Genomic DNA, 483 nt, shown 5'->3' on the forward strand with positions numbered 1-483 from the left:
AGATATATGTCTGTGGACAAAGTATAATGATTCTTTTGTAGAAAGAGGCAGAATTATTGAAAGTTTATTCTGAAGCTGTTCTCTGGAAGATCACCAGGGACTTTCTAATCACTTCCTCAAGTGGACTTTTCCTGCTTCTCATCACTCTCAAGCTGAAACATTTGCTTTCTTTCTGGATGTTTCCAGATGGACTCTAGAAAGCTAGAACTGTCCAACAGCCATATTGTAAGTCAACAAAGTTGATCTTAAGGCCACTCTAGGGTTATATATTCTGAGGTCTACTGTCCTTACCCCACCCTGACACACACTTACTTTGGTTTTTTAGCTTATCATGAAATATTTGAGGCATACAGAAGACATAAAGAATAATGCAATGAATATCTATGTGCCCTATCCAGCTCAAGCAATAAAACACTCATACAGAGTGAAACATTCTATCTCCAGTTCATTTTCAATTACTACAAGCAACAGGCAGAAGGGGTC

This window comes from Propithecus coquereli, unplaced genomic scaffold (assembly GCF_000956105.1).
Source record: "Propithecus coquereli isolate 6110/MARCELLA unplaced genomic scaffold, Pcoq_1.0 Scaffold178, whole genome shotgun sequence".
NCBI classification, from domain to species: Eukaryota; Metazoa; Chordata; class Mammalia; order Primates; family Indriidae; genus Propithecus; species Propithecus coquereli.